Source organism: Octodon degus, unplaced genomic scaffold, assembly GCF_000260255.1.
Source record: "Octodon degus isolate 3935 unplaced genomic scaffold, OctDeg1.0 scaffold00028, whole genome shotgun sequence".
NCBI classification, from domain to species: Eukaryota; Metazoa; Chordata; class Mammalia; order Rodentia; family Octodontidae; genus Octodon; species Octodon degus.
The window spans coordinates 15,952,169-15,961,717 of record NW_004524604.1 but is presented as its reverse complement, the minus strand read 5'-3'; positions in this window follow the sequence as shown (position 1 = coordinate 15,961,717).

The following is a 9,549-nucleotide window of genomic DNA, read 5'->3' as shown; positions in this document are numbered from 1 at the left end:
TAATTGTCAACATTTAAATATGAATATTAATTGGTATCACCAGTCCATAAATTTAATGAGGTAACTACTATGAACAAATAGAATGTTTTTTAGATTACTGTAATCTCAATTGATGCTATAAATTCTTTTAGATATTTTGGATAATACTGGTATTATTTTTATGTTTGCTTTTTGGTATCAGATTGTCACAGTGAGGTTTTGACATATTTTTTATAGCGACAACAAAATAAAATTCCTATGGTAAATTTCTGTAAGACTTAAGAATTTACAATGAATTCACTTTTATAACATGGGTATGTGACTCATTCATTGAAGCATGTCTCAAATAATTACATTAATCAACCACAAACTGCATATATGATGGTGTTTCCATGATTATTTTGCATAGCAGCATTGTGGTTTTCAGTTTATGTAAGTACAGTCTGAAGTTCACCCTAAAATGTAATCACTTAGTGATATTTTCCTCTCAGTATATCAGTGCCATTATGATACATAATTATATTTTCATTAAATATATTTATTTTCATGATGTTAGGAAATTGGCAATTTTCAAGTACATAATATGTGTCAAGAATCTTATCAGATTTGTTTACAGTAGTCCTGCCAAGTGGTTATTTTTGCTCCCGAGCTATGATTATTATATCACTATTCTTTTATTGAGAGAGAATGAGATTCACAGGCTTCTGCTGAAGCAGCCTGTAAGTGGCTGCCTTTTCAATACTTTGTGGTGATCAAAAAGGATCTCCTGAGCACAGGTGAGATTCAGTATGTGTAAGTCAGTATCCTGCCTTATTCTGACTGTACGGGTTGGATAAAATCTGTGCTCCTAAACATTGCACACTTAGCAGTAGATTCAGCACTGCTGTGAGTCCTGTGATGCACGAGGGTGACAGCCTAGGTAGCATTCCTGCGCTTCCTTCATGCAGTTTGATGTCCATAGCAATGCTGTGCTTGACCATATGTCTGAACATAGAGTGAATGCAAATGAAAACATTGCTGCTCAAAAGCCACAATTTTAAGAGCTTTAAATGATAAATGAATAAAATATGGTATAAAAACCATTAATGGGTTACACAAGGATTTTAAAAAGTGTTTCATTTCTCCTTTATGTTAGTTTTATATTAGATATTTACAACAACCATCCAGTTATCAGATATTGTCATTCATTTGGTAGTCAAAGAAAACAAAAATCTGATGCTAATACTTGCTGGTTGCAACCATTAAGCCTGATCTAGTCATCTTGGTTGGCTTGGAAGTCAGCCCAGGCATGGGCAGAGCACATACATGTGGGTGTGTAAGGGATGCTCACAGAGGGCTGGTCTTGGGGTGGCTTGTGCGATCCCACCTCTTTTCTCTCTGCCATAGTTCCCCTGCTCTGCTCTCTGGCCATCAGGATCAGTCACCATGCAAGAAACAGGTTTTCTCCGCATTGTCTTTCTGCCATGATGGTCAGGTCATGGAGGCAGCTCACTGTGGTCTGAACTGTCTAAAAACTTGAGGCCAATTAAACATCTCTTTGAAAGGAAGGTGTTGAGATTACATTAATCAAATTATTTTATAAACACCTGCTTAGGCAAGCTTAGACATTTGCAGGAACTGTAGTTTGATCCCTGGCACAACATGCTGTGCCAGTACCATCCCCAGAAAGGGCTAAGATGCCAGGGTCTAGGCATAGTGGCACATGCCTGTAATCCCAGCGCTGGAGAGGCAGAAAGCAAGAAGGTCATCATGAGTCTGATCTGTGTAGTGAGACCCTGTAACAACCAAATATCTATATCTATATCTATATCTATATCTATCTATGTGCATATTTATGTATGTATAATAATATTTTTCCATAGTCTCTCCTTAACAAAAAAATAATATTAAGAAATTCTGTTTTTATAAAACTGGGATTTAAAACTTTTATTTGGGTTAAAGTGTAATCATAGAACCAAAGAGAAATCCTCACTTAATTGAGTAAGGCCTTTTGATAGGTGTCTAATGGGAAAGGAGGAGAATTCATTCAAGTGAAGTTAATACATGTGATTTAATTTTATAACCATTTTTAATTTGAAAATTCCCAAATGCTTTCTAAGTGAATGGATGTTCAGTTGTATATTTAATGGAACATAGTTCTACAACAATTTCATATTACTTGATCTACATAGTTGGGGTAGAATCAGTATAGGAATATGGGACTAGGGAAATGTTCTAATTTTCTAGTTCTTTTAACAAATCTCTAACTGGTATCTGTTCAATTAATTATTTCAGATGCAAGACCAATACCAAGAATTTCTTAAGCTATTTAAAACGATGCTATAAACTTTTCAAAGGAGAAGTTTGAACAGAAGTCCAGTATTTTCTTACACACTCACACACACACACACAAACACAAACACACACACACAGTATATAAGTAATTTCATTTTATCATTGGGATGGCATAAGTTTTGAATAAATTAGAAGTAAAATTTAGTGGACATATTTTGGTAGCAATATGTAGTTCTTTCTAAAATATTTTCATATGCATAGAAATTCACTGCTAAATTCCTGTGTTGAGTAATATGACATAGGAATTTAAAGTATTACCTTTATAAATCTTACTGTAAAAATAAAATATGGCACATTCATATCAAATGAAGCGATACAATGTTCCTTAATCTGTAACACCTATGAATTTTGCAAAGGCCCATAGAAATGCTTTGTGAATCTGTCTTGTAATCATGTAATTTGTTAGTGAACAACATTCCTGGAATATTCATGGGAACAAATTTCCAAATTAAAATTCAGAAAAATATTAATTGAGCTATATTTTTATCATAAATAAGTTACAGTCTTTTAATGTTCTAATTCATTATCACCACTTCAATCATTTACAAATCCATCCTGAGCCATCCACTTAAAAATTTTTAGTCCAAGGAAAGATGAATCCATTAGTATGCTTTACATGAGAAATTATAACTGTGGCAATTATAATGCACTTTAAAATGTATCATCCTCTTATTTAATGTTGGAGATTGTTGAATCTACCAGTTTTTTATATTTATGAAAACACTCGAGTGTCTGTTTCAGTCTGCTCATGGAGTGCCAGAATCATTATTAGAAATACTTGTCTTTTCTCCTGAACAAATGAATACTTATGCCTTTGCAAAATATACACATTAATTAACTATATAGCAAAATAGAGAAAGAAAAATGCTATGGAAGATGTAGAAAGCAAGATACTGGGGTTTGATATTGCTGGAGGCAATAATGAGGTCAAAGTTTTTAAAAGAAAGACCATGGGGGCCTGCTTGTTAGCTCAGTTGTTTAAGCACCTGCTTATGCAAATGCAGTCAGGTGCAGGATACTGCGATTCGAACCCGGCTACTCATGCCTTACCAGACCTGCCCTTAAGGCAGCCTGAGCCAGCCAAAGAAATGAACAAACAAAAAAATCCTTCTGACCTTTGAGGGTTGGGGAAATTGCTCAGTAGAACAAGAGTTGCCTGACAAGTGCAGGGTCCTGAGTTCAATCCCCAGTACTGAAGAAGAAAAAAAAAAAAAAAAAAAAAAAGACCAGGCTAAATCTTGTTGAGAAAATCAAATTTCAGAAAAGATATGAACAGAAGAACGGTATATCCAATACAGAGAAAGAATATTCTAGGTGAAGCAAACAGACAAAACAAAAGTCTTAACATAGATTTCTGCCTGTTATTATCTCGAATTATAAGGGAGGCCAGCATGGCTTGTGCACAATGGTCTAGGGGAAGAATAGTAGAAAACAGTTTCAAGAGATGACCAAGTTGATCTAGGAATGATCTATAGTAGTGATCAGCAAACTCACACACTGAGCCAAAGCTGCCCAGTTGGTTGTTTTCGAGAACACAACTGACTGGAATGCAGTGGATATTAGTTTAATCATATCCTTACAATTACTGCTTTCTTGTTTCAACAAAGGCAGAGTTAAGTTGATGGCACAGAGGCCAAACAGTCTGCAAGGCCTAAAATATTTACCAACTGTCCCTTTATAGGAAAATTATTGATTTCCAATCGTCAGTATTAGCAAATATTTTCTTTTGTGTACTGGAGAAAGTGAGAAGTAGAGAAGCTGGATGTAAAGTAGTGACAAGATAACATTGTTGAGAAAACATTTTGGATTTAAAAGAACACAAAGGTAAAAGAAGACACTTGAGGAGCTAAAGTGAAAGTCCAGGTCTTTTAGGTTTTTCTAACAGGATGGGAGTTGTGGAAGTGCTGAAAGGAAAGGCTTGTTACCTTGAGCAGTATTTGTGCCAGGGAAGAGTCAAGGAGAATGAAGGGCTTCACAAACATCTGCACTATAAATTAATACAGCTCCTTGCTGGTCTGTCCTGAGAATGATTTGATGATCTCCATGGTCACCAGAGACACTATATCATAGATGAAAATTTTTCAGTTTAATTTCCACTTATTTTGTTTATAAAATCAATTATATGAATTACTATGAAATAAGTTCTCTCAAAGTCTATCTTATACACATGCATACAGATAGCAGCTAAACACACATACTTAAAATTTAAGAATGTGCATGTGTATTCACACATGTGTACATTACACACATAAATATTTCTTACCTCATGCTATTTTCTTCTATAATATGCAATAATCATCTTGCTTTTTAGACACCACTTTATAATTGGTAAAAATGTAAATAACAAATGCATCATTTAGCTTTTCATTTTTTTTCTGAAATTTAAATAGAATTAATTTTATAATTGTATACCTTTCTTCCTTTTACAACAGCCCATACTGAGTGTTTGGATAAGAGATATTAGTTAAATTCTGAACTTATTTTACCAAATTTTTACTTGAAGTTCTACAAATAGGAGGCATCTGACTCTTCAAGTTTATGGACTATTCTTCATTTTATCTGCCTGTTAAAAAATTACACCTTATGTTCTTTCTCTAGAGAAAAATAATTTCCAAATTTCTATAGCACATAATGTTTATAATATTAAGCTGCTCAGGAGAAACAGAGATAATGTGTATGTATGTGTGTGTGTGTGTGTGTGTGTGTGTGTGTGTGTGTACAGAAAGAGAGTTATAAAGAAATATGCCTGGCAATATTTATCTTGCTTATGTTGCTTTAACAAATTTAAATTTTGTGTTCAAGTGCAGTGCCTCAATTTGTTTATCCTAGTTCTACGCATGTGGAACACATGCCCTATTTATACATTTATCTACAATTTTAAAATAGACTTCAGTGCTAGACACCAAAATATCAAATATTATGAGGAGTGAAAATAGCACTGTCCTTTTATGCATATATACATGCATATATTCAAGTTTCTATAAACATGGAGAAAACACAGAATATAGAAAAGTTTATATTTTATAATTTATTTTACAATCACCTAACACATTGCTATAATAACTTCTAGAGACATGAACAATATATAAAATTATTCCTCTCTGACACCTGTGTGAAATTGTATCTCTGTAAGAGGTAGGAATACAGAAAAAATTTAAGTATACTTGACTACTTTTAGCATACAGTTAGCCTTCTGAAGAGCCAGACGAGCACTGAATCTTGACATCGTCTACATTTCAGTTGTATTTTTCAAGGGAAGTTCTGCCAGATTATTCTTTTTATCAACTGATATTTGACAGAGTTGAGATTTGAAGTTGTATCTATTGCAACACTTTTAATGAGTGACCATAAATTGTTATGATATATCATTCCAGTGAAATAAAAACAAGAAATGACCTCATTAAATCATGAAGAGTTTTATGACATGTTATTAAGTGGATCCCAGGGCACTGAACTGAATAAAGTAGCCAAAGATGTCTACATCTTAATAGACCTAATAGTTGCCAAATATATTTATATCTTAGTATCCTTATATTTTTAATAAATAAACTATGCAAGACAATTCATTTGGGATACCTGTATAAATCAGAAGACCTGAGATGGCATAGATCTCAGAACTTTTTGGTGTGGTGTGATGCAACAGCCAGCTGAAAGAATTATACATGCTAAAACTGACTTTTTCCTATGAAATATATTTGATATATTAATGAGTTAGCAAAAAGGTAAAAATGTAAGAAGAATAAAGAGAAAATTTAAAGAGGTAATCTACAGGAAGTTAATGATATAGAGAAACAAAAACCAAGTCTTGTCAAATTTGAGAAAAATCAAGTATTATTCATAGTTCAAATATATTTTACTTCTTAAAGTCAAAATTATGTATTAAACTTCTCTTTCAAGCCCTGATTAATTTAAAATTATGTTGGAACTTCCTTTAATTCAAGAAGCCATCTCTTATATGATTATATGTCAGATCCTTGGAGAAATAGTGTTATAGAAACATAATAATTTGATTTTTGAGACAATACTTTATTTGAAATAATTAGTTTCTATCCTTAAGGTATATATCAACAAAAGATGGAACTTTGAGTAGATACAAATTTGAATCTATACACTTGACTTTGTTGTATTTGACTGAGCCCTCTTAGAATTCACCTTACATGAGGGCACACACATTAGAACTCTATCAGAAAATGATTCAACCATAGGAAGAGATATTACTTCAAAGCTTTCCAATATAATTAGTGAAGGGAAAAGACTTAAAATTGTCTAAATGGGACAGTTGCTGGTGCTGAAACTCCTTGTCAAAATGTGAATATATACCTTATTTATGTGGAGGCATTAATTATGGATGGCTTTTAAAAAGTAGATTAATAGACAATATTCATTGCTTGTATCTTAGAGCTTGAGAACTGCCATAATTAATGGGCCACCAGGCCTGGCCATATTTGCATTTCAGATGTGACAAGGTTACTGCACAATCTTAACAGTGGGGCAAATTTGACACTTGACATTAAATTATTCTCTCTTAAAAGATTTTACTCTTCTGGTTCTATCAACACAGAAACTCTTTCATATAGTAGATTCTAACAGGCCAGCTTTACTTGTTTTTGGTATATTAACCATCATATGTTTTCTAAGATACTGTAGAATATGCTTCCTTACCTATTATATGTTAAATTGGTCATTTCAGTCAAATCATAAACATTCCACTTTTGAGAAGAGATGATAGTGTTTCTAGAAATCTTTCAGTACTACCATAAGTTAATACAATTTTTATAAGGAGATTGTGGAAGGCAAAGAAGAGAATTATATATTTATTTGTCAATTTCATTTCAACATGTTTTCATACATGAAACAAGTATATATTAATGAGATATTATATAATACTTGATACATGTATACATTTTATAACATTTATGTTATAAACTTAATGCCTCAAACAGTAGTGAAAACTTTCAAAATCCTTTCTTCTAGCTTTTTCAAATATACAGTATTATTATCTTTCAATGATTATGCTGTGCAATAGTATTGCATTTTTTGCTGTTATCTATCTGTTTCTTTGCACCTATTGATTAGCATTTCTTTATCCCACCCTTAATGTTCCCAGCCTATGCTAACCACCGTTTTACTCTGCACATACATGGGATCAACTCCTTAAGAGCCCCACGTGAGTGAGATCAGGCTGTGTTTGTTTTCCTGTGCCTTACTTACCTCCCGTACCAATGACCTTGTGTACTGTCCCTGCTGTGAGAAACAATAGGATTTCATTGTTTTTTATGTAGCTGAATAGTGTGCTGCCACAACTATGTTCAGCATTCTCTTTATGTAGTCATCAGTTAATGGGCATTCTTGTGGCTATTCTGAATGATGGTGTAATATACAAAGGAATGCAGGTGGCTCTTTGACATTTTGTCTTCATTTCTTTTGGACAGAAGCTAGGAATGGGTTACTCAATCCTTCAGCAGCTTTACTTTTACTTTTTGAGGACACTCCACAGTGGTTTCTACAATGACTGCACTGATTTCCATTTCAAACTAACAGTGTTTAAGTGTGCTCTTTTTCCCTCACATCACTGCTTGTCTTTAGCCTTTTTAATAACAGACACTCTTACTTGTGTAAAGAGATATCTCATTGGGGTTGATTTTAATTTGTATCTTTCTGATGATTAGTGATGTTCAACTCCTTTTGAGAAATCTCTCTCCATGTCTGTCTGTCTGTCTGTCTGTCTGTCTGTCTGTCTGTCTGTCTCTGTCTCTGTCTCCTCTCTCCCTCTCTCTCTCTCTCTCTCATGGAGTTTTGTTTCAATTTCTATCTCTTTATTACTGAGTTTTGTTCAGTTTTCTTTCTTTCTTTCTTTCTTTCTTTCTTTCTTTCTTTCTTTCTTTCTTTCTTTCTTTCTTTTTTTTTGAGGTGGGGTTTCACTACGCAGTTCAGGCTGTACTTGAACTCACTCTGTAGCCCCGGCTGACCTCTAACTCTCTATGATTTTTTTTGCCTCAGCCTCTGGAGAGCTGCTATTACAGACTTGTGTCACCACACCTGGCCTATAATTGGGCTTTGGAGGAGATAGTTTTCAATGTATTCAAATCACATTTGGACTTTCTCAAAACTTTCTATGTGGCTTAGCATTAGGGTGAAGATAATTGTAAGTTTGCTGTTAGGAATTTTCAACATGAATTAACATCATTTTATCTAATATATTTCACCCAAATTTAAAAATAAGTTTAAATATGTGGATTATCAGATGAATTTTGTTTAAATAAACTGGCAGTTATAGTTTAGTTCCACTTTTCTCTATGTGTACAGACAGATATAGCTTAATGTATAAGGTTAATAGCTATGCCTCAAACACAATTTCAGTTCTTAGAATTCTAATACTCAGAAAATTAATGTTAGGACTGAGCCCATCATGCTTTCTAGTGGTGAGGCAGTATGAATATCAGCTTTGTTAGACATAATTTACTATGTGGAGTTATGCAAGCAACTGCAAGTTTTTATGTGTAAATATACATTGTTATTATGGTGGATATGCAATGTGTGTAGAATTGGCCTTGTGTTGTGAAAAAGACAGACACCTAAAATTTCTGTAGGCTCTCTGAATGGATATATCTAAGGAACATTTGACTTCCTTAAGTTTGTTTATTTATTTATGTATTTATTTATTTTGGTGAAACTGGGGATTGAACTCAGGCCCTTGCGCTTGCCAGAGAAGAGCTTATTTTACTGAGTCATCTCCCCGGCCCTTCCTTAAGTATGCGTGGAACAGACTTTTTGTAACATCATATGTTCTGCTAGAGTTTGATGTTGGAGTTGCAGTGAAACAAGAAAGTAAAAATATTTATCTACAACTACAGAAACTCTTGCACGGTTGTATTTTTATAGAATTTATTTTCTGTTTGTGAACCCTAATGCCCTCTGGTAAAAGTCTGAATTTTAGGAACAAAATAAACAGAACAAAATCTCAAATATTAATTTAACAATATCAACTTGTTTTGTAATATTTTCACCTATTTCAGTTCCGCCACAAAATTCCTTATTTAGCATGGAATCATTTAAAATCAAAGTGTTAAAAATTATCAGTTTTAACTTGAATTGAAATTATTTCAAATCTTCTTAAGAAATAATATATTCCTTTAGTCTCCTAAGAAAAGATGTTTCTTGGGGCCAGGGAGATAGCTCAGTAGAGTAAGTGCTTGCCTGCAAGCACGAGGGCCTGAGTTCAATCCCTGGTTCCAC